The 25,863-nt window shown below is 35.2% G+C and overlaps 1 protein-coding gene across 3 annotated transcripts in view; it reads left to right on the forward strand.

Moving 5' to 3' along the window:
* The window catches only part of LOC138703201 (atrial natriuretic peptide-converting enzyme), a 486,851-nt gene that overhangs the window by 285,737 nt on the left and 175,251 nt on the right, over positions 1–25,863 (forward strand). Inside the window, exon 1 of one of the 3 annotated variants that reach the window (XM_069830896.1) lies at positions 17,863–17,994. The exons of 1 other annotated variant lie outside the window; for it this stretch is intronic. The gene's annotated coding sequence lies outside the window, so the exon portion shown is untranslated. Of the gene's footprint in view, positions 1–17,862; positions 17,995–25,863 lie in introns of those variants that run through there. One more of the 3 variants, XM_069830897.1, reaches the window with a different exon arrangement.

Genomic DNA, 25,863 nt, shown 5'->3' on the forward strand with positions numbered 1-25,863 from the left:
ACCCCCTTCCACGACTGAAGTTTGACGACATTAGTGTAAAATACAATAAAAATAACTTTACTAGCGAGGCTATAGGAGGAAAGAAAAGTAGTGCATCCATTTACTTAAACTAGAAAATGTTACGATTTTGAGTTTAATCATTTTCGTCGGGTTTATATATAATCAAATTACAGTACACATATTAAAGTAAGTCTTAAGTGTTTTTTCACTAACTGAACTACCCAATCGGATGTATTTATTATGCAATGTATATTATATTGTCTACAGCACATTAGCATACAATATTTACACTGCATTTAAATTTTAAAATAATCAAAATATAGATATTTAAACAAATTATTGAAAATTGTGGTCATTCATTTCGATACAGGCTTCAGTACTTTTGTGCATATTATCAAAACGTTTTCAAGCATATCTTCTGAAATTGAATGTATGGTTTCTTGAATGTAATTATTTAATTCTTTTATTGTAGTAGGATGTTCAGCAAAAACAACTGTTTCACAGTAACCCTAAAGAAATAATGCAGGGGCGACATGGGGGAGCCATAATCCTACGCCTGTTGAAATGATTCTGTACCTACTCTATAACAGTGTACCTTACTTACCGTCAATTAAATCTGCACGTCTGCCCGATCCGCATGGATAAATTTACTCAGAAATGCTATCTACTGTCCGTCCATGTGGTTATGTAGGAGGGTCTTAGAAAGGGGCGAAATCACGTGACAATTACTTAACGAGGCCCTTATATTTAAATTATTTTAAATAGTTGTATAATATTACGTAGAAGTCCAATTTCTAACAGCAAATGTTTTCAGAAAAGAGCTAAGACAGCCCAGCCACTAGCCTTTACAGAGGAGCCAGCAGAAACGGGCGGGGAAAACCGGGATGCAACGTAACTAAACGGGCGCACAGTACCTGTGCGAAAATATGATTAAATAGTCAATGAATGCTCTCTCACGTCGTGCCTTATGTCTGCAACATAGGATTCTCAACTTGATTTCCTTTCCGAAGGAAGCTGTACTGAAGTTCTTTTTATAGTAGTCCTTCTACAGAATTTGAACCGGCGAACCTTCATTGTAATTGTAAGCGGAGAATTAAATACCGATAAATTTTCATGAGAAAAAGCTATAAAAATCTTATCTCTTACCACTGACACGAATTTGCAACCTTCATAAATTTGCCAACTACGACGATTCTTTAATTAAACTGTGATTTACTTGCTTTGTCTTTAATTCTTTTCTGCAAGCACCGTATATCATTTGCGCTTACATGAAAGTACACTTCTCTTGCAGCGATGGCTAACAAAGCAAGACAGGAATGTAGTAAGAGTAGTTACTGACTATCGTATATTATGTAAAATAGGTATACACAGTAAAAAGCTCTGGATATTCATATTGTTTTTCCGGAGGTTTTTCTTGTATCTATTGAACATTTGTGTAAACCATGTGTGTGTCACCATACACAAATTCAACTCTGCTGCAACTGAGGGTTTATTTACACTCCATATCATTTATCAAATTCCGTCAGGAAAGGAAAGATAATTTACAGTTGCTTTTTCCGTAGCCTATACACTCAACATAAACATTCAAATATTAAACTTGCTTCAGAGTAGTGTCTACTAGAGATGAACAAAACTAACTGCCGCTCACGCTCTCTGTGCTCGTTGCATTTGTCTTTCGAGTCTCGTCTCATCATTCTCGAAATAGCATTTGGTCGACGTGGAAAGATTTCGTAATTTTGAATAACATACATCATTGAAATAAGTAACAGTACGATTGTTTAAATGAGACAAAAAAGCAAAACAGAACAGCATCTTAGTTATCAAAATGTTCTGGTTCTCTTACATGATATTACGTATGGTTATATAAATAGAAAAAAAACAATTCTCAAATAAATTTGCATTTCTAAGAAACATAAAAATTAACGTTAATATATTTTTACTTGAGATTGCACACTTGATCTTAAACATATGAAAAGAAAATTCCTAGCCTTTTAATAAGGGCCTAGTAATTAAATAAAGACTGGGGAACGGATTATTATACACTGAAAGTTAGAGTTTCAAATAGGCTACTTGATTGTTTATACATATATAACAGTTGCCAAAGTAAATAAAAGTTGAGTCAGGCATAAACAACTGTGGCGATAAAGGCTGCTTGACTTCGGGAGTGATCAATCTCGAGTCTCGAAATATTCACAACCAGTATTTACGTCAAGGACGCTACGTAATACAACATTGTCGTGCGGGTTTTCGGCTTTGCGGGCGCTGTTAGTCTCGCTTTCTCAGTCTTGTTCATCTCTAGAGTCTGCGCCAAATTTACTCATTTTAAGTGTTTTTATATAGCTCACAACGTGTCCTCAACAATTATTTTACAACTTCTTATCACTGTTCCTAAACTGCTAGCATTTACAACTATGATTCAATTCATTAAAAATTCTCAAAATTTTAGCTTGAACTAGTTTTAGTTTCACGTTTTTATAATGCATAAATGGAAAATAATACTAATCGGGCCCTTAAATTTGCCGTTACACGCCCCGATTCTACGAGCGTGGCTCATAGATGTCGCTAGTGCCGAGAAGTGGAGACTACTTAGTTCGTCGGAGAATATCCAGAGTGCATCGCAGTCGGTAGCTCTACATTACATCTCTGATCAGATGGGCCATTTCCATGTTATAAAATGGCAATATAAAATGAGAACAACCACCAGGGCCTCCACCGTCGAAAAGGCATTTTTGGCAACGACCGCTAGGTGAAAGCAGAGTTGCTCCATACAATTTCATTAGGGTTATAACGTGACTTCTTTTGCAGTCGCTAGATGGCAGCATAGTGAAACTGATAAAAGTGGTTGCCTTGGAAGACCATTAGACTGATCAATCTGTTTTATGAAATCTGAGATTACATTTGTAATGAGTGATGGAGAATTTTTGGGATGTTACAGGGGAACCGGACTACCTGAAGAAAACCCCTGTGTTGTCTGTATCACGGGTTTGCCCAACACAAGTTATAAATTCGGAATGGAACGATAAATTATAAATATTTGATGTGCCAAGTAATGGTATACTCCCATAATTGCAGTGGTATAGGTCACAAAGGAGCAAAGGAGGAAAGTTATTATTTAAGTTGAGCCCATCCGAACATCTTCTCCCGAATTACAAATGTTTGTGCCGCCACTGGCGCTGTGCACGTCCATTCTTTTCAAAATAACCGACTCATGAGTATCTGACGTGCATGTTATGCAAACCATTTCGGTGTACAGCTCTCAAAAGAAAAAGTGGTCGCTCTCCAGAAACTAAGTTCTATTCGGGTATCTCCGCTTTAATTTCGGAGACAGGCGATGTTACATGTTGTTGAACCACGTTGCCTGATATCTACAGTTATAATGAAATCGTCCTCCGTGTTAACGTTGTAGCGTAATGGGTAGCGTTTCGGGCTGGTATTCGTAAGGTCGTGCGTTCAAACATGACCTCGTACCTTTTATGTTTTTTTGTTTTGTTTTTAAGAGAGAGAGGGAAAATATAATTGCTCCTATTTCTTTTATGACTATTTTAATAATTAACATCAGGTTCATGAATGTATTATGCGATGACTTTATCATTAGTTATGGCATTATGGCTGCAAATGGAAAGAAAGAAAGATTATATGCTCAACAAAAATATATTTCGTGGCATAAACAAAACAAACTTACTGGCGTCTGTCTTAGAAAATTCAAACAATGGAAAGTTAAAAAACAAAACAAAAAGCCACGATTCAATATTTAGTCCATCTTCCTCCCATCTCGATCACATCTTGCAGTCGAGTGGGCATGGAATCGACTAGTCTTTTCAATTCTCAGTCATGGCATCCCAGGCATCCTGGACGAGCTTCCATACGATTTTGACAATTGGCACAACGATATAGTTGAATTTGGATTTAACCGCAACCATTTCCAATAACCTGTGTTTGTGTGTGTGTGTGTGTGTGTGTCTCTTGGAGGGGGATTGGGACAATTTTTCCGCATATGCTTCTTCACTTGTGCCCCCGTAGCTCAGTCGGAAGAACGTCACAACCAGAGTGGATCAAGTCCATCTGGAATAGTTCTGAAATATTGAGTCTTAAAGTTCCTGGCTCACGCTTAGCAACCTTCACCTTCCATAGGAAATGTTGCCCTCTATGGAGTAACAAATGGGTTATGGACTTTGTTATGGGAATAAATAAATCTAAGTTTTCTTCATCCGAGATTGTATTAATCCACAAACTTATCACTGGTGGACTTGGTCCACTCTGGTTGTGAGCCCCTCATATCAACGTCTCATGTTCAAATCTTCGTCACTCCTTTTCATTTTATTGTGTTAGATGATAGTATAATGTAATAATATAAGAAGGAAAAAGTAACACTAGTATTATGCAATTGTATTGTTCAAATCTAACATTAAATTTATATTACTTCTATCGCTAAATAACGATAACAGAATATAAATGGCAACATGAATATTATTTATATCACTAAAGAACGATAAAATAGTATAAGTGATAATTTGAATATTATTTATATCGATAAAGAACGATAACAACATAAAATGATAACTTGTATATTATTTATAACGCTAAAGAAAGATAACTTGAATATTATTTATAACGTTAAAGATCGATAACAGAATATAAATGATAATTTGAATATTATTTATATTGCTAAAGAACGATAACAGAATATAAATGATAACTTGAATATTATTTATATCGGATAATTTCGAGGGAAAAATTGTTCCAGCGCTGGGTATCGAACCCGGGACCTTTGGTTTAACGTACCAACGCTCTACCACTGAGCTACTCGGGAACTCTAACCGACACCGATCCAATTTTTCTCTCTATATCCACAGACCTCAAAGTGGGCTGACAACTGTCAAGCAACCAACTTCGAGTGCACACTAACTCCGTGTGACTTAAATTGTGGTTTTCTGTTAACGAACAGTGACGTGTATTATGCAAATCAAGATTTTCAGGTATAACTCCCTGTAAACTTTACAGGGAGTTATACCTGAAAATATTGATTTGCATTATTTATATCGCTAAAGAATGATAACAGAATATAAATGATAACTTGAATATTATTTATAACGCTAAAGAACGATAACTAAATTAAAATAAATGATAACTTGAACAAGGTTCAAACTCACAACCTACAAATCATTAAGCAAACACACTACCGCTCCTCTACGAAATGCAGATGTGAAAGACTCCTGCTTAAATATCTTAGTTCCGAAACTACGTCTATAAGCGCAAGCGTCGTGTAACATCACCGTTATCAGAAGTTGACTTAGAAAATATTCGCTGTTCATGAGTGCGGTCACTTTTTTTTATAGTTGTACATTTATTTATAAGGCATTACAATTTTATACGTTGAAATAAATTACTTCTGTCGTATTACTTTTTTATGAATTTAAAACAACATTATTGACAAGCAAGCGTGTTTATTTGAAGAATAATTTCAATGAGTACCAGTATGTATGCGACCGAAGTATAGTTGTAATATTTTACAAATCTCGTATAGAAAACATGGTATTCTTTTGACCCGTTAAAAAAATACGCATCGAAATTAAAATGTTAGAGGGGTCAGTAACAATGGCGTGGAACAATGTCGGAATGTGCAAGTATTTAAATTGATGCTATGTAGGCTATGTACCTTTCGCCGTCTCGCTAAATTTTCTGGATGCAAATGTGTTGCTTGTTTTTATACTAGTAATTATGTACAACAAAGGCCACAACAGATTATTCCCATAGTCTTAAGTTTAAAGCCCTCATCTGTCGTGCATGTTGCACATAACAATTAGTGTAGGAATCAGACGTGACTAATAGGAATAATGAGAGCGGGGCGTAGCTACACCAATCCTATGTGAGAACAAAAAAGACTGAACAGCGCTAAAAGTAATATAAAGTTTATAGGCTGTAACCTTAAGTCCGAAATGCTTTGATTTCAAGTAAGAGTTAGCTATGTTTTATGTTTAAAAAGCAATATGCATATATTTAAAAAGTCCAAAAGTGAGATCCTTCTGTCCTATAATCCATTATTTCCGTCTTCAGAGGTCTACTGGTAACCTCTTGGCTGTTGGATCCCAGTTTCGCGGATTTTAAACTGGCCGAGAACGATAAAATTTTTAGCACAACTTCATCCAGGAATGAATAAAAACTGTATACCTAATGTCTTAGGTTTATGGCACGTAAAAGAATACTATTACTGACAAAGGGCTCCAAGAATAATGTGTCTGTCCACGTTGAGTTTCGACTTTGAATAATCTTTGCAATTCAAAACGCCTTTCTTAAAATACTACTATTACCGCCACCGCCACCGCCACCGCCATCCCTACTACTACTACTACTACTATTACTACCACTACTACTACTACTAGTACTACTGCTACCGCTACCCTTACTACTACTACTACTAGTACTACTACTGCTGCCGTCACGGCCACCCCTACTACTACAGTACTACTGCTACCGCTACCTCACTACTACTACTACTACTGCTAGGCCTCCTACTACTACTACTACTACTACTACTACTACACTACCGCCACCGCCATTGTATCTAGAATCGCGAGTTCAAAATCGGCCAAAGTCAATGAAAGGCAATCAGAGTTCTTAGCGTGGTTTCTTTCGGAAAGACAGTAAACAAATGGCCCCTGTGATGTAGATTTACGGTAATACATATAAGAATCTTTTCCCTCAAAATTACCCCTGCCCATTCTTTGTTCAAGACCTTGCTACGCCCTGGCAGATGTGTCTCTAGACATGTAAGATTGCAGAAATTTCTTATGCTCGAATAACAAAAATAGAAATCAGATCTAGCGAATATTCTGAAATGTGAAAGTCGGTTCAAATTTGCAAAAGGCTCGAAATTGCGATATTAGTGTTGATGTTGAGAGACATATAAAAGGCTAACTGGTTGAGTACAACATAGAGCCTTTACTGAGTTTTAATGTACTGTCATGTGACAATCGCGGCGTTCATAGCGTCATTGTTTGTATGATGAATAGAGAGAAAGAGAGAGAAAGCGTTATTCGTTTTAGCCTTATAAGAGATTTGCGCGAATATCGAAATCGATTAACGAGATGAAACGCGATAGACTTGATAGAGCATGTAAAAAAATATATATTTTGTATGTGTTGTGTTAAGTACGAAAAGTTAAAAGAAGTGCAGTGAAAGGGGGAAATGTTATCAGAGAAATGTTGGGACGTATTCTTCCAAACATACAATATTTCGTGAAATTTGTTACAGATATACCAATTTTCATTAATGACATTAACATCTAGAACCGTGACAACTTGATCCGACTCTGGACTTTTACTTACCTTCAGTTGAGTGCTCTTCGCTTCAAGAACTTTATTAAGCATGCCTTCTTCAGCTGTTGGTATATCGAAACGTATTCAGGCGGTTCAAGACTTCCATTGAATACTATTTAAGTGGCGCTATCACAGAAAACTTCCAGGTAGATAAATGTATCAATCCAAACTTATTCAGACGTGCACATTTGAAAGGAATTTCTGCTTAAATAACTCTTCAATTGATGCACTTCCTGTAACAGCAATAGTCTACATAAACTGGTATACTCGTACTATCTGTTGGTGTTAGATTTAAATGAAATACGACTTCATTTCATCTGAAATAGCAAGTCTTGGCGATGTTTCTTTTTGACTGCCATATTATTTTCAAAGTTTCTTGAGTCCGTTTCCCGTAATTCTCTGCCCTCATAAAAATTAACTTTAGCTAAATGTAGTATTTAATATTTTAGAAGAAAGATTCGCTCCGGCGCCGGGGATCGAACCTAGGTCCTTGGTTCTGTAATATTACAGATAAATTCTGTAAGACAAATTAATATATCTATAATATTCTCTTAGCTAGCAGTGCATAATAACTGCGGATTCCCGGTCAACAAGTCACTCAGCTAAATGCGCTCCAAGTACAATGGCAGTTGACATTGGATACACGTCAACATATATATGCCTAACTTGGAGTCAGGCCACAAAGGGAAACATCGAAGGAGAAAGGTTCGATCCAGTGCTGTGGATTGAATTCGGCGTAACTCAGTGGTCAGAGCGCTTGGTACGTAGAACCAAGGACCCGGGTTCGATCCCCGGTGCTGGAGCGAATTTTTCTCCTAAAATATTAAGTAGTGTCAATATTACAGATAAATTCTGTAAGACAAATTAATATATCTATAATAAATGTAGTATGCTGTGTCATCTTGCAACTGATTTAAATGTGCTTATAGGTTCCTTGCTGCATACGTAATTTCGATTTAAATAAAATTAATTTTTAAGCAAAGCTCTTCATATAAGTCTCTTTATAATTTATAACTACTATAGGCAGTTACTAGAGACGAACAAAACTAACTGCCGCTCTCGCTCGCTCTGTTAGTTGCATTTGTCTTTCGAGTCTCGTCTCATCATTCTCGAAATAGCATTTGGTCGGCTTGGAAAGATTTCGTAACATTGAATAACATACATCATTGAAATAAATAACATTATAAATGTTTAAATGAGACAGAAAGACAAAACAGAACAGTATCTTAGTTATCAAAATGTTCTGGTTCTATTATATGATATTACCTATGGTTATATAAATAGAAAAAAAAACAATTCTCAAATAAATTTGCATTTCTAAGAAACACAAAACATAACGTTAATATCTTTTACTTGAGATTGCACACTTTAGCTCAAACATATGAAAAGAAAATTCCTAGCCTTTTTTAAGGGCCTAATAATGAAATAAAGACTGGGGAACTGATTATTATACACTGAAAAGTAGAGATGACGTATCATATAAGCTACTTGATTGATTATACATTATATAACAGTTGCCAAAGTAGGTAAAAGTCCAATCAGCTATAAACTGTGGCGATTCAAGGCTGCTTGACGTTCGGGACTTCGGGAGTGATCAATCCCGACGTCTCGAGACACTCACAAGCAATCTTTACGTCAACGACGCGATGTATAGAACATTGTCGTGCGGGTTTTCGGCTTTGCGGACGCTGCCAGTCTTGCTTTCACGATCGTTCATCTATAATCAATACCATCGTTTTGTATTCGCTCACGGTTCTATCATAGTCATTATCACCATCATCATCAAGGTCTTTATCTTTTTATACTTCGAGGGCTGGATCCTCTGGCTCAAGTCCTTCTCAGCCTTATTAGAATTTTGAAAACTTACTAGATATTTGCAAGATACAAGACTCCATGTCCTGTGATCAATACAGTGAGAGACAATTACTGTATTTAACAGTGCATAGACAAACACAAAACAAATGACATGCACAATTGAAATGAAATCGGAGATAGACTTCCGTTATTCTGACAGAAATAAAACCCGAATTCATCGAAAAATCTACGACTTTAACCACTGTTTAGGACTTAGTAATTATCATTACAGTCAAGACTGTCGCATCTCCTCAATTTACTGTTAATTTTTGGAATATTTCTCAGAGCTCTCGATGAAAAACTTGACACTTTTAAAGTGTTGTACCAGCAAATAGTATATAAGAGTTAAGGTAATCATTTATGTAATCATGGCAACACTTCACCGACATAGCACAGTATGCACAAAAACATTGATCATTTAAGTCCACGATACATGTACCCATAGGCTTGGTTAACAATTAGCATCATATACATACATCTGAAGATGGTACAATTTACGTACCGAAAACGTTAGTGAAAAAAATATGACTAATTAATTCATTCATTTAATTGTATGATAAGCAAAGGCGGAATACACACACATAATTATAGTCAACTTTTAAAGTTGTAACATATGCTTTCACAAAATTGAAAATTTCTTGTAAGTTTATAACTAATATAATAAAATAAACAATAAGAATACGTGCTTTATAAAGATGTACGTATCTGTTATTCATATGCAAGTCATTCTCATTTAATAAGAAATGTTTTTTGTCCAATGGCGTGCGCATAGATGTCGCTAGTGTCGAAAAACTTAAACCACTTAGGTACTTCATGACAGACTATCCAGAGCAGTGGTTTCCAAACCTTTTGGAGGCGCGACCCATTTTTGAGCGATACTGTCATTTTCCGCCCGCCACTACCATACAAGTATTCAACCCCATTCTAAAAATGCAAATTATTGTAAAATTGAAAAATATAACTTTATTCAAAATCAGTGGATACCACCCAAGGAATAACAAAAATTCAAGTATATAATACAACGACACGAAAATTACGTAAAAATCATTACAAGTTGGTAGCTACTTTAAACTATCGTCGTCATGGCGCTGCAGGTAATAGTTCAATATAAATCGAAAATGATGATTGCACTATCTTGTTACCCAACGAATTTAAAAAGAAACTTGTTTTCTGGTAGACATCATTCGACAAAAAGAAAGTTGATTCATTCCGGTGTATTAAAGAACTCATTGAAAATTTAGCTACGACAAATACTGAGTTTGATTTTGCGGACATGCAATTAAGTTTACACTATTTTAAACAACAGCTTTTTGAGTTTTTACGAAAGAAATTCAGAACAATTACGATAGTCACAGATGGACAATGAATATGTTTTTAGACAGTTGCGGTCAATTGACCGAAATTAAAAAAAAAGTGTGACGAAGAAACTTATTTAAATATGTACCTACTGAAATATACTATTTCGCAGACCGTAGACCAGATTTGGATCAAAAGAATGCAAAAATACCTCGTGCTTGCAATATGAATGAATGAATGAAGCCACTGTGTCCCATGAAGGGCTAGGGCCTCCTACAGGAGGGGAAGCTCGGTTGGTGTGGTTCACATGATGAGATATTTCACGTGAATTATATTCACATTCACATTCACTATGTGAGATACACTAAAGTTTGTCAAATTTTAGTTCTGTATGAGTTTGTTCACTATCTGTCTCCACTCGTTCCTGTTGTGGGCGATGGTTGACCAGTTCCCTCCCAGCTGCTGCTTGAATGTATCTGCCCATCTTCTTCTTGGCCTGCCTTGTGTTCTCCTTCCTATGTAGAGGTCCCGCATGGTGGTTTCCCGCGCCCATCTGCCTTGTTGCTGCCTTGCTACATGTCCACCCCACTTCCACTTCATTATGAGGGCTTTTTGTGTGTTGTTCTCAGAAGCTGTAATTTTCTGCAGTGTCGTGTTGGAGACCTTGTCTCTCAGTGAAACGCCAACTATCTTCCTCTCCATTTTCCTTTGGCATATTTCGATGTTCATCTTTTGCCTCTCTGTGAGGGCCCAGGTTTTGCAACCGTATGTTAGCACCGGGAATACACAGGAGTTAAGAGCCTCTAGTCTGAGTCTGCGGTTTATGGACCTGTCGAGGTGTATAAACTTTAGCGCCCAGAAGGTTTTCCAGGATTGTGTTATTCTCCTTTGTATTCTTTTCTCCATCCCTTGGTTTAGTGAGAGAGTCTGCCCTAGGTAGATGTAATCGTCCACGTGTTCTATCTCTGTTCCTAGAACTGAGATTGGTGTTGGCGTTATATTGGACATTATTTTGTTTTGCTTGCAATATAATCCCTTAAATTTTTTATAATATTTGTAACCTTGTATTTATACAAAATAAGTTTCTCGTCTATGATTGTTATCAAAGCAAAAGCGAGAAATCTCCTTGAACTTGAATACATCACCGTGTGTGTGTGTGTTGAATAAACAATCCAGATTTGAGAAGCTGCTCGTGAAGAAACTGGCACATTTATTCAATTTTTTTATATTTTATAAATACTGAAACATTTATTTATATTAATTTCTGTTCAACGTTGTTTATATTTACATTTATAAATTCGAAAAAAAGATATGAAGTGGTCAGAATGATACAGTCCTAAGCCACACAGACAGAATTCTATGTAGAATTCCTCCTGTACAGGAGAGCGTGTTAAAAGTTTAGAGTCCAATGCTATTAGGTGTGGTATCATAATTTCTTTGGGGTATACATACTTCATTTGTGAGTAATTCTGATAATATTTTACTGGTAGCTTCCCCATATGTGTAAGAAATGAATTCGCACAGGAAAACATTTTTGTTAAAAGTGTGGCTTTGAATTATCTCAATCTCACCCCTTCATATGTGAATAAGGTTTTTTTTATTTTGTAAATCATCTCGCGACCCCCTCAGCTCTTTACACAACCCCCACTTTGGGGAACACTGATCCAAAATATATCGTAAGTTGTGGGATTATGTTACAGTCGTAATTAATGAATGGTGGTGGAGGGGGTGATGGTGGTGGTGTAATGATAATGGATTTTGAAATATCATATGGGAACCGGAGTAGCCGAAGGAAACACTTGTGTTGCCTGGACCACGGACTCGCCCAACACAAGTTACTCGTGTATATTCAGGGCGGACGAACCAGGGTTTAAACACAGGTCCCTTGAAATTTAAAAGGCATGTTGAGACCGATAAGCTAATTTATTAATAATAACAATCAAGGTTTTATTTCATATACCGTCTATGCTTATCCTTTTAACAAATTTATTGGTTTCTCAATACTTTGTTACATATATTTTGAATTGAACGTTTTCGGCTCTATTGAGCCATCATCAGAACCATTTATGCCCATAGGAGAGTTGCCTCCTACTCTCCGCGACCACAAGGACACCTCCGCAACACTTAACATTTTGTCGCATCTAACCATTATCAGATTTGGAATTCCACATAGACATCAACCCGATAACTACAATTTTTTTACAATTTTAAAGCTTATCATGTAATAATTTTAACATCAATATTTTAACACTTGAATGTGGCCAGTTTTATATAATAATGTAATATCGCCATATATTTAATGTTTCACATAGAATCATGTTATTTGATATTATTTGGGTTTATTTATATTGCATTATATGTGTACCTTTATCATGCATATAGGCTCAATAGAACCGAAAACGTTCAATTCAAAATATATGTAACAAAGTATTGAGAAACCAATAAATTTGTTAAAAGTATAAGCATAGACGGTATATGAAATAAAATCTTGATTGTTATTATTAACAGGTACCTTGGTTGCTTCCAGGACCATACGTCCAGAGCAATATATCCATCAGACAAGTTGTCCACTATCTCACGTCCACAGCTATTTTGCCCAGGAAATTAGTCCAGTGAACATTTCGTCCACGAAAAAAATGTATCCTTTAATATTTCGGTCAAGAATTATTGTGTCCCAATTTTTCTTTGTCCACTAGTTTCTGTGTCAACAAAATATTTTGTTCATTTTTGGGTAAAACAAGTACTTCCAATATGCAATTTAAAAAAACAAGGGTTGCTATGGATATTTATTTAATTATTTCGTAGCATAATAATGTTCATTTCTATGGAGATACGTAGTTCATTGGTTCTGTACTAAATTCTGAAGTAGGCGAAGTGAAAACATTTAAAATAGCTTATATGATAACAACCGTAAGAGGGCAGGACATGCTAGTCCACAACAATTATACTTACCACTTTCATTCACATTGTTATTATTATTTTTATTATTATTATTATTATTATTATTATTATTATTATTATTATTATTGTTGTTGTTGTTGTTGTTGTAGTAGTAAAGGTAGTAGTAGTAATGGTATAGGAGTAATAGTGTGTTAGTTTTAAACCATTTATGCAAATGGACGATCAGAAATATTGGACACAGTTAAACTGTGGACGAAATAATAGTAGACATAAAACACCAGAGGACGAAAAAATATAATGGACAGAATATCAAAGGGACGTACGAAACAGTGCACGAAATATCCGTGGACATAGGGTCTGGGAACCCCTTGGTTGTTATTCCAATTCACTAGCACTGAGCCATCGTTGCGGTTTTACTGAGGACTGTAGTAGTCGTAATAAGCAGATTTGCGGTGTGAAGTCATAAATACTGTAAATTGTACCTACAAGCACCCGTATAACAGTAAACTCCAAGACAAAATTATATTGCACAAGCTCATACTACGCTCTAAGTAATTTGGACATCCATTTTCGGATGCAGCATGTCCCTGGAGTTAATGGCCTTAACTTTCGGATACGCGCTGCTGATATTTGAAGTTAGAGGCTGTAATTCTCTGAAGAAATTTTGTTCCAGATATTAACTGCAGTGAAAGTCTTGCCCGAAGACTTCACCTGTTGACAAAATATCAAGTGCCGATGTTGATTTTGATCGAATGAGAAAGGCTGACCGTTAGTATGTAATTGTCGGAATAAAGATCGCATTTTAGAACATAAAGCTAGAATGTCACGAGACTCGTGGTTTATAAACATTTCGTTTATATCGGTTTTCCCCAGCATGGACGAAAAGTACGAAAAGATTACCTGATTAATGAAAGCTAGACAATTTATTATAGAAGTTAAGAACAAAGAATTTTTTTTTGTATTTACTAAATTACAAATTAGACCTAGAATAACAAAATTGTATAGTGATGAAATTACCAGATATTGAAATATTTTGTGGTATATTAATACAACTGTTTACAAGAAACATATCTGAACGAGCTCAATTACTGAACAAATGCCTAATAAGTTTGCGTTTGAATTCAATTTTATTCGACAGCGAATTCCAAAGTTTTGGCAATGTTAAATTGGAATCACAACGCAACACAACTGAATTATGTATTGATATTAATATTAATACCGGTATTCATTAGCAAAGTCCAGGATAACAGAGAGGATTTGGAATTGAACGGGTTACATCAGCTGCTTGTCTATGCGGATGACGTGAATATGTTAGGAGAAAATCCACAACGATTAGGGAAAATACGGGAATTTTACTTGAAGCAAATAAAGAGATAGGCTTGGAAGTAAATCCCGAAAAGAAAAAGTATATGGTTATGTCTCGTGACCAGAATATTGTACGAAATTGAAATATAAAAATTGGAAATTTATCCTTTGAAGAGGTGGAAAAATTAAAATACCTGGGAGCAACAGTAACAAATATAAATGATACTTGGGAGGAAATTAAACAGAGAATAAATATGGGAAATGCCTGTTATTATTCGGTTGAGAAGCTTTTATCATCCAGTCTGCTGTCAAAAAATCTGAAAGTTAGAATTTATGAAACAGTTATATTACCGGTTGTTCTTTATGGTTGTGAAACTTGGACTCTCAATTTAAGAGAGGAATATAGGTTAAGAGTGTTTGGGAATAAGGTGCTTAGGAAAATATTTGGGACTAAGAGGGATGAAGTTACAGGAGAATGGAGAAAGTTACACAACACAGAACTGCACGCATTGTATTCTGCACCTGACATAATTAGGAACATTAAATCCAGACGTTTGAGATGGTCAGGGCATGTAGCACATATGGGCGAATCCAGAAATGCAGTGTTAGTTGGGAGGCCGGAGGGAAAAAGACAGAGACGTAGATGGGAAGATAATATCACAGTCTACTATATACAGTCGCGAAGCTCAATATGTAGTAAAAATGCAAACATGGGTAGTTGCCCACCACTAGGATCGCTACTATCGCCTCATCATCGCAGATCTCTCTCCTAGCAGACGACAAAATATGTTACACTTTCGTTGTCGTGTTCTTTTGGAAAAATTAACACCTTCCTTCCATTATTGAAATATTAAATGCATAAAGTTAATTTATTATTTTAATGAAGTATATTAAATTCCACCATAAACTCGAAGATACCTGCAAGAAATAAGTTAATATAATTTTTGTTTGTGCAAAACGAACTGAAATTTACTATAATAGCTTCACTCATTCAAGATTATACCGATAATTAACTATGAAACCAATAAATATTAATTTACATTTCCCTTTACAACAATAATAATGGAAATATGAATTAATGGAGTAACTTACGTGTACCGGTACTTGTAGTGTAGGCTTACGTACGGGGTGAGGTTAAGCAATAATAATCACACCAGAATTGGAAATAAAACGTGATCAATAAATTTTATTGTAACAGATTTTTTCTACGTCTCTAGTAAAGCAACAAATAAAAATAACAACAAAATTAACAGCTATAATTGAAAACATATCCTTTGAAAAAAAAAAGTAGGCCTAAGCAATAATTATCCCACCAGAATTGAAAATAAAACGTGATCAATAAATTTCATTAAAACAAACTTAATTTTTTCTACGTCTTTAATAAAATAACACATAAAAATAATAACAAAATTAATAGCTACAATTAAAAATATATCCTCTGAAAAAAAAAGTAGACCTAACCTTTATTTCTCTGGAAATTTAGCAGCCTAAGTGACAGAACTTTAACCGGTATCTAATGTCCTTTCGGTTAGACTGAAACATTTCATTGTGAAATTTAAGGATATAATGTATTCTAACAGTCACAGAGAACTTCAAAATTAAGAGTTTTGTTTCTGCACAGCATTCTTGTGGAAACCCAGGAACCTTTCTGAATCTTTCGGAAATCGGAAAAAGGATAACTCTGGCCTCTTTCTCTTACTGTTGCTACAATTTATATCACTAAAAACGTCTCCTCCTTGTCCCATATTATTATTCCAATTATTATATTTTAGCCATTAACATTTTCATTACAACCAATAACGAACAATTCACAAGCATCAATGTGAAAGACGCAACGAGCTAGCACTCGATAGAAATACGACACAGTCCAAAGTCGACCATGGACAGTCTATTGTTTCTAGTTGCTAACCGCTTGGAGCGCTTTATCACGAGATTTGCAAAAAAAACACCTCAAGCTTCGCGACTGTATATAGTAGACTGTGATAATATTAAAATGGATTTGAGGGAGGTGGGATATGGTGCTAGAGACTGGACTAATCTTGCTCAGGATAGGGACCAATGGCGGGCTTATGTGAGGGCGGCAATGAACCTCCGGGTTCCTTAAAAGCCAGTAAGTAAGTAAGTAATACCGGTATTACTAATAATTATTAATTACGTTCAAATTTCACAAGTTTGGAGACAATTATTTCATCAGTTTTCTTTACTACAAACCAACATTATCGCTGCCAACATAACAGTTAGAAAATAACTCCAGTTGTCGCATTTGTGGTACTCGAAATTCGAAACAAAGTTGATAAAAGAAAATTCCACTTGACATGTAGAAAATTACTATAATGCACTAGCATATGTAACAATAGGGGACAAATTCACCCTTATGGTATTAAGTAAGCTGATCCGGACTATACATATGGCACACAATGGGCTATGTAAGTTAATGTGCATGGACCTATTTCGAGTACCGTTCTCGAAAAGCTAGCCAGCCACAATGCTAAAAGAAAAGATACGTTTTGATTGTTTCGTAATAATAAAATTGTTAATGTAAGGATGATTTGAGTAAGGATATTAGTCATTGCTTTCTAAACTTCGATCCAAGTAACATTTCATAAGCGGCACACAATGTTGCGGTACCAGTACATTGTACTGTGAGCAATAAAGCAGTGAAATTATGTCCGGGATTTTATCTGTGAACTGCATGACGTAACAATGCAAGCATTCTTTAGTCTGAACATAAATGCTCAAGTGACTGCATCAACAAAATGTCTCCCACCAATTTAATTTCTTCAGCTGCACTTCCACTGTTGTATCTTGCTTGCAAAATCTCTCGTTACAGGAATATGGGAACAAAAGACTGCGTACAGATGCTGTAATGTCTTTTGTGAAATTAAACATTCACGAGAAACGGGGGGGGGGGGAAGAGAGAGAGAGAGAGAGAGAGAAGGAGAGGGACTGATGTGCGAGTGAGATGGAGAAAGTGTTACCTGTCGTACAATTGGCTGTTGCTTCTAATTCCTTCCTTTTTAAGAGCGGTATTTTAGTGTGTGGTATGTAGCGAATAAAAAAGCCTTCCCAAGGTTTAATCTCGTAATGCAAGAGACTAGGGGATCCACCCCTCATGGGAAACATATACTTTTACTGTTTACCACAGCGCGTAATCTTTTTATACTGTCAGACCTGCAATCAACTCTAGTCGTGAACAAACTTGACTCCGAAAGAGAACGCTGCGCTGGCGGTGCGGCTCGTCTCAGTGAAGTGTGTTGGTGCGGCTTCTGTGTGAGCTCCTCTGCGCATCCTGTGGCGGAATTTTTATTTATTCATTCAGCAGGTTGGAGTGTGTATTCTTAGTGCGTTTATCAAGTTTCTTGTAACGTTTAATGACGCATTGTGTTGTGTGAGTGTTCTAACAGTGGCAGTTTACGATGTATACTACAAATTTAGCGCTTGTTTATTTACATTTAGTTTACAACCGAGCATTTTGACAGAGAGGTGGCGTGACCGGCTTTTATTCGGGAGGTAACCGGTTCGACTCCAAACAGTGACATTCGTAACTGATTTTTTTCTTGCGTTTCCTCTGTCACTTCGAATAATTAATTGAGCAGTAATTGAAAATAGAGCTCAGCGATGTAACTGAAATAATATCAGTATAAATAAATTAAACAAAATAGATAAATAGGTTTACAATTCAATAAAAATATATTTAGTTATATTAGAGCTTAGTAATTTTTTTATTATTTCTGCATATTTATTGTTACTATATTTCACAAAATGAGATGTTCTGAAATTAATTGGGATTTTATTGCAGTAAGAGCTAAATTTAGGTAACGCTTCTAACTGTATATCCAGTAGGTGCGGGTTCGATTCCCTTTGCGCAAGTTAAAACATTGCCTTTTCTTTGGTACTGACAATAGGATATCTCTTATCTTATACCTGTCCTGTGCTATTATAAGAGGTGATCTTATTGTGCTTATCATATGATAGGGAGTTCTCTACTATTGCATGTCACATACAATATTTGGTTCGTACCCTTTCTAGGAGTGAAATAAAACTCACGAATGGGTTCAAATATAAAAGTGTAGTATTAATAATAATAGTAATAATAGTAATAATAATAATAATAATAATAATAATAATAATAATAATAATAGCAAGAATAGTAGTAGTAGTCTAATAAGAGCAATAATAATAATAATAATAATAATATTATTATTATTATTATTATTATTATTATTATTATTTCAAATTGGTCAGACCAGTTTATTTCAAAGAAATTATTGTTACTTTATATTATAATTGTTTTTTCTCAATATTAACAGGAAATGGGATACATGCTATTTATGTACTGTAGGCCTACAGACTAGTTATGTATTACTGTAAATCATTGCTCAAAAATCGAAATAAGCTTCAGGTATACAAAATGAAACAGTTTGAAAATTATATATCAGTAATTATGTTTATTCTAAAACATTTTTATCAGATTCCCAGCTTTATTTGAACTATATTTTATAGCATGTCAGGATTCGAATTGTTATACATACTTGCATTATACAATTTATTTATAACTTATCGTACGAGTGAAAGTACTTGAGTAAGACACAAAATTGTATGTACTTAATGGCGTTGATTTTAATGGCTCTTTTGATGAGTAAGTCCGGGGGATGTGAGTTTTTGTTTTTTCGTTTTGTTTTTTTTTTATTTATTTATTCTCTCGGTTCCGTTAACTTTACAATTAATGTCATTCCACCAACACACTACATTTTATCCTACATTTCCTCTCATTCCGTATCATGTAATTTAATCTCGGATCTTTCTTCCTTCCTCTTTCCCTGTACCCAAGCAGACTAATAAGCACTATAGACCGCGAATTCTCATTACAGAAGAATTTCGATCGGCGCTTTCCAAGAAATAAAAATGTTCATTATCCAGTAAAGGTGTTACTTTTTTGTTTTCAAATAAAATGAGGAAAACTAAATTTTAAAAAAGGAAATAAACTATTAAATTTCTTCTTTTCAATTTTTTTTTTCACATGTTGGTTGGATCTTTCGACGTAGAAATGAGAGCAAGTCAGGAAGTACGAAGTCGTATAGTATGGTAACTATTAACAGAACGGAACCTAAACTAATTAAATTAGAAGCACGATTCGTTATTTCATTGTCTATAAATATTTTTTTCTAAGGACTATGGTTTTTATTTTTTGCTATAAATATAGGCCAATTGGCTATGATAACCGCATTTTAAGTACGTCAACAGCATTAATATTAAAATCTCACGCTCTGAGCAATGTTCTACCATTCGTATTAATTGGTGGCTTTATGTTTTTTAATTGTTTATTTTACCTATCTATTGCTATGTTTATCTAGCGTCTGAGTGAGATGAAGGTGATGATGCTAGTGAGATGAGTCCAGCGCCGAAAGTTACCCAACATGGGATGAGGGAAAACTCTCAACCAGGTAACTTGCCCCTACCAGGATTTGAACCCGGGCCCGATAGTTTAAGTCAGACGATCTACAGATCTTTTTCCCTTCGGCCTCCCAACTAACAATCTATATGCATTTCTGGATACGCCCAAACGTGCTACATGCCCTGTCCATATCTCAAACATCTGAATTTAATGTTCCTAATTATGTCAAATGAAGAATACAAAGCGTGCAGTTCTGCGTTATGTAATTTTCTCAAGTCTCCTGTAACTTCATCCTCTTAGCCTCAAATATTTTTCTAAGCACTTTATTCTCAAACACCATTAACCTCTGTTCCTCTCTTAAAGTGAGAGTTCAAAAAATATAATTAAAGTAATTGTTCGGAAATATACAATGACATTTCAATTTTTCTCTTTTATTTGCAGATCACAAATGTCAAAAAATGTTCACAATTAAACATTTTTGTAGGGGTCACAAAATATCCCCCCCCCCCGTTGGTCCTGCACGTTATTTAAAATAACTCGGTATTGCTAGTCTATAGTTTTTGTAAAAAGCATCCCTTATCTCGAGTGAAATGTGAAGACGCTTGTTAAGCTCTGAATATTGCTGACATACAGAAGAGTGAAAGTATTGCTAAATTTACTACATAAAATATAAAATCATCCTACATATTATTGATATTAGAATACATTTGCTACTACCACGAGTATAAATGTATTACATTTGATATTGATTGGAACGTGATGTGGTCTTGATGATCTATTATTTCTAAATCAGAGATATGAAATTATGTTAATTCAATGTTAACGCCGATGGCATCTTGTCCTGCGTAGGTTTCAAATAATGTAATACAGCTCAAACCTAGTCCTCCCACACTGCGAAAAATTCTCCAGTTCATTAAACAACTCCACAGAATAAACGAGCGGGATCAGATGTGCAATTGTTTGTTTAGTGTTGCGCTTCTGGCAACAAATCATTCCATCCAGTTACTAGTGCTCGAGAACACGCGACGAAGTTGTGAGGTTATGTAGATTAGTTTCTTCAACTCTCCTAAAACATGTCAGTTGCTCACTTACAGGAGCTTGATTGTGATTTAATGCCATACTGCCAAATACTTATAAAAATACATATTTGTAAGATTAAGCCATAGCCCAGTTAGTGAGTGAAGTTGAGTTTTCGGTAAAGTGTATGTTCTTGCTCCATTAGTAAAATCATTAAAGTGTACACAGAAGTGAAATTTTAACGTTTTTGGTGAAAAATTACAATTTTACGTTTTTATCATTAAAATTGCTTAAGGTATGAAATAGTCTTATCATACAAAATCATTTAATGGCACACAGAAGTGAAATTTTGATTTCTTCTTAAAAAAATATAATTTTCCATTTTTATCATTAAAAATTGCTTAAGATCTAAAATAGACCTCCACCAATTTTCGTGCCCATAGAGCTACCCAAGTTAGAACAAACTGCATGTGTTTACTTTTATCTATAGACTACAGGATGGATGATAACCTCTGCACCAAAATTTAAGAGGTAATTCTACATGTTAAATATAACAAAAATTTTCTTACACTTTTCCTTCGATGAAGCACCGTTAAGCAGGAAAAAAATAGTCTTTGCCCAATGTTTGCAGCGCTCTATTCTTATAATGGCCCGAGAGAAATGGCCGATTGCTACACAAGCAGATAGTTAAAAATAAAGTTGTGTCGGGCAATAGAACCAGATCCTATATTTTTTGTGGATGTTCTTCAATGCGTGCTCAATAATATTTGCTATCAAGACTTCTTTCAGATCTCATATTTTATTTTATTTTATTTTATATATATTTCTTTATATTCTTGCCTTTTTTTTTTACAATTTTTGTATTCGACTACATTAAATATTTTTATTTTTGAGTAAATAGAATAGAAATCCTTGATAGCAAGTTTTGTTTCGGAGAATTTGACAGTATAGACATAATTTCAGACAAAAAATTTGAAATTTGTGGGAAGAGTATCGATTTTTCAAAATGGCATTTAAATTTACAAAAATTTTAATAATTCATTCATTTTTTGACAAAATTAGATATAACTTTGTACAGACACTATTTATATGTAGGATGATAACTGTAGCCTACAGATGTTCACATCACTCTGCCTTTTGAATTGTTTATAAAATTAAAATTTCACCTCAGAGTATCCTTAAATATGTTAAAGGGAAGGAAGCTTAAGAAAGTTCTTCTGAGCACACAGGGGTGTCTGTATATCTGGTCTGGCGAGCCCTGGCGGCGTCAGAGTACTATCACAGTCTAGTATATACAGTCACGAAGCTCAATACGTAGGGAATATGCATCCATAGACAGTTGCTAACCACTAGGGTCTCTACTATCGCCTCATCACATACAATGTGAAACAGTACCGGCACAGTTTATTGTTCCTAGTACTCTCATCAATTCAAGCTTCGTTACTGTATATACTAGACTATGGTACTATTTTTCGAGGCTGGGCAGTGCCAGGGAACTTTTATGATTTTCATGTACAGCCAATATAATTGCTGCACATTTGTTATTAATATTATTAGATGCTATAGGACCATCTTTAAATTATATATAATTTATTTCCAATAAATAGTCTGCCCAGGCATCCTGGGTTGCCAAAAACACAGAATAACACACATATAAGAATAATAACGATTACAGTAAAATAGATGAGTCAAATTGAAATGTGAACTAGCAGCTTAAATTTAAGAAATAATACATTTGTACATATATTGTAACAATCACACACTAACGGATAGAAGGGGGGGGGGAGGAATTATGATATTCCGTATAAATGATTTTTCAGAATCGCCACAGACCCTTTAATGCTAGAAGTAATTATTTTTGGAATGATGTCATGGATTCCAAATGTTTTGATAGTGTTTACAGTTGATCGTGGGATGGTGCCCCTCGCTCCGATCATTAAACCATGTACTTCCCAGGTGCCTTCCATCTGATATTTTTCTCGAAAATACGGAATAGTAGGCTCATAAATTTGTTGTTTCTCTTTGTTGACCTCAGATGGTTGGGTCTGGCTCATCTCAAATCTATTGGCACTCTCTTAATTGGCACTCAAATTTCATTACGATCGTCAAATTTTGCATTCATAAAAAGTCATATTTTATTGATATTTAAACAATTTCATAGTAAGATCTACTCCGCTGTCGTCTTCATCATCATCATCATCGTCGTCGTCGTCATCATCATCATCATCATCATCATCATCATCATCATCATCATCATCATCCCCACAGCAACAGGCCTACTTCTGGAATGTCAGACGAAAATTCATGAGTTCGAATCTACATGTAGAGGGTGTAAGATCAAATAACCCATGGCGAATCCTGAGTTTCATCTCGCAAAATACCATCTCTCCATCACAAATTCCATTGATGTTAAGTAATCTAGCAGTTGATAAAGCGTCATTAAATAAGACTAAAAGAACATGTAGTGTTAATCCTGAATTGTTCTGTACAGTCTCAAGAGATATTTCACAACTTAAAACCGGATGTTGCCTATAAATATGGAGTGAGAATGGTACAGACACCTTGACTAATCCACGAGAGGAGGAGGGTAAAAATTATACATCATTTCTCTTTTGTTCAGACGTAGCGAGTTCTTATTTATAAATATATCCCTGTACTTCACTCTCAGCTTTCTAGTCGAGCGTTTACCTACATGAATTCAATAATGGAATAAAAGTAATTTGCCAACTGAGGTTAAAAGTTTGCCCCAAGGAACATCCTTCACTTGGGAGGTGTGGTATATGTAATATAACCCACTGAAAAACGAGTCTGTGTGGACCAGTAAATGATCCAGAATGCCAGAACCTCACGTTATGCGTGATGAACCGATGGTAAGTCAATCGCTCATAAAATTAGTGAGCAGTGAAACAAGACTTTCACATCTGCACTAATCGGTCACGACCAGAAAGAAATGTGTTCTGTCGTCAAGTGTGCTCCTACACGTCGATTTGCAGAACCATTGTTGTATACTTTTCTAAACTAGCCAGTCGTGGCTAGAACAAAGACGATAGGATACAGACTACTCCTTTATTTCCCTTTGAACAAAGTATAAAGGAAGTATCGGAGCACTCTTAACCATGCGGGAGGTCAGCGTTTCTAAATTCTTTTAAACTAAAGTATATTTTAGGTTATTTTGGTAACTCAATTGGTAGCACTGCCTTACGATGGCTGCGGATCGATGTTAGAATCCCTGTGATTGAGGAGTCTTTTATGTGGAGGACAAAGCCAATATTCCAGATATATATATTTTTTTTTCAGAATTCTCTCAATTCTCACCATAAAAATGTTTATTTATATTCAGTATCTGTTTATCAGCTTATGCGGGAATGGTACACATAAAATACACATTTATTTGTACTTAAAAATAAAATTGAAATATTAATAAACTTCGGACTACCGATACTGAAAATAAGTTCTGAAAATTTATTTACTTTTTGTCTAAAATTTTTATAAAAATATAATCTTTAGAATTAGGCGGCAGTGGAAAACTACATATAAAACTTGTACAGATTAATCGTTAACAGGAAATGCTATTTTTATTTTCTCATTGGAAATGCGTGTTTGTCAGACAGACAAGGAATAAAGTAATGTAACTATGAAAATTGCATATGAAAAATAATGTAACTAAATGTGTTATACAATGAAAATAATAAATTAAACAATGGAAAGATATGTGAATTTCATATACAAATTGTATACATTGTAATTTTGAATTTTACCAAACACTCGCAGAGGGGAAGGCACTTCTACAGAGGAGTTGATATCATAGTCTACTGCTCATTTCAATATTTGACTCATGTCTTGCTTTCTTAGCTGTAGGCCTACATGACTCTTGAAACGTAATTAATTTTAATTTAGTAGTCTGACCCAATATTTTGGGTTTACCCTGCTACACAGAATAGCTCACAATAAAATTTAAAATGAAAAATTATATAAACAGGTTTCAAACAAAAGTGAATAAGACATAAGAAAAAAAATAAAACCAAGTGTAATTTAAATTGAATGTACACCATAAAGATGCTGAAGAAATATCGCTACAGAATATTTTATTATGGTGGTGACGATGGCATCTTGAAGATCTCTCGTCAGCTTATATTTTTCCCTCCACTTTACAAAGGCTTTCGGGATGGTGCCTCTCGCTCCGAAGAAGAGATCGGTAACTGTGATTTTTTCTATGTTGTATTTCGCCGATAGGTACTGAATCGTGGGCTCGTAGATTTTCTTTTTCTCTTCGTTCACTTCACATGGTTGAGTGGCTGAGATTTCAAATCTGATGGTAGGATCAATTATTTCGGCTGTCTGTTTATTCCTATTTATAGCTATGATATCGATCCTACGATTGCTTCCACCATCAGCAATACAATGAACTTCCTCGTGAACGTCTAGAGTTTTGGATCGAAGTGCATCTGCGATCATACTGGGTGTTCAGTTCAAAATGTGTCATGGCTCGCTGTATGTCGTCGTGTGGCTGTCCGATGAGCCTAGAGAATTCAATCTTCCTACACTTCCGCAAAGGCGTATTACCTAAATGCGAGAGAAGTTGCCTAGCAAGTACGGCGTTCATTCTATAGATTACTTACCGATACGCACGGTAACGCCAGTAGTGGCAAGAATGTGAACTGCTTGGAAACACGTACTGAAGTGAGTTTTTTTTTCTTACTGTCGGGATATGGGGGAGAGGGTTAAGACGATTACTTACGTATTTGTTGACATTAACTTCGACGGTCAACATGGACACGG

Source organism: Periplaneta americana, chromosome 7 (genome assembly GCF_040183065.1).
Source record: "Periplaneta americana isolate PAMFEO1 chromosome 7, P.americana_PAMFEO1_priV1, whole genome shotgun sequence".
NCBI lineage: Eukaryota > Metazoa > Arthropoda > Insecta > Blattodea > Blattidae > Periplaneta > Periplaneta americana.